The following is a 239-nucleotide window of genomic DNA, read 5'->3' on the forward strand; positions in this document are numbered from 1 at the left end:
TTTGTCCCCTCAGKGCCCTCAGGGAGCCGGGGCCGGGCAGGGCGGGAACTGCGGGCCGCCAGGGGGCGCTGCGGGGCGAGGTGTCCGCCCTCACGCCGGGGCGGTGCCACAGCGACCCCTGGCGGCTCTGCCGGTCCCGACCCTCCCCGTGCCCTCTCCCGGTGCCGTTCCCGATCCCCCGTGCCCTCTCCCGGTGCCGTTCCCGATCCCCCGTGCCCTCTCCCGGTGCCGTTCCCGAT

The sequence above is a fragment of the Malurus melanocephalus genome, unplaced genomic scaffold (genome assembly GCF_030028575.1).
Source record: "Malurus melanocephalus ecotype Western Australia unplaced genomic scaffold, MMel_1.1 scaffold_486, whole genome shotgun sequence".
In the NCBI taxonomy this organism is placed as follows: Eukaryota; Metazoa; Chordata; class Aves; order Passeriformes; family Maluridae; genus Malurus; species Malurus melanocephalus.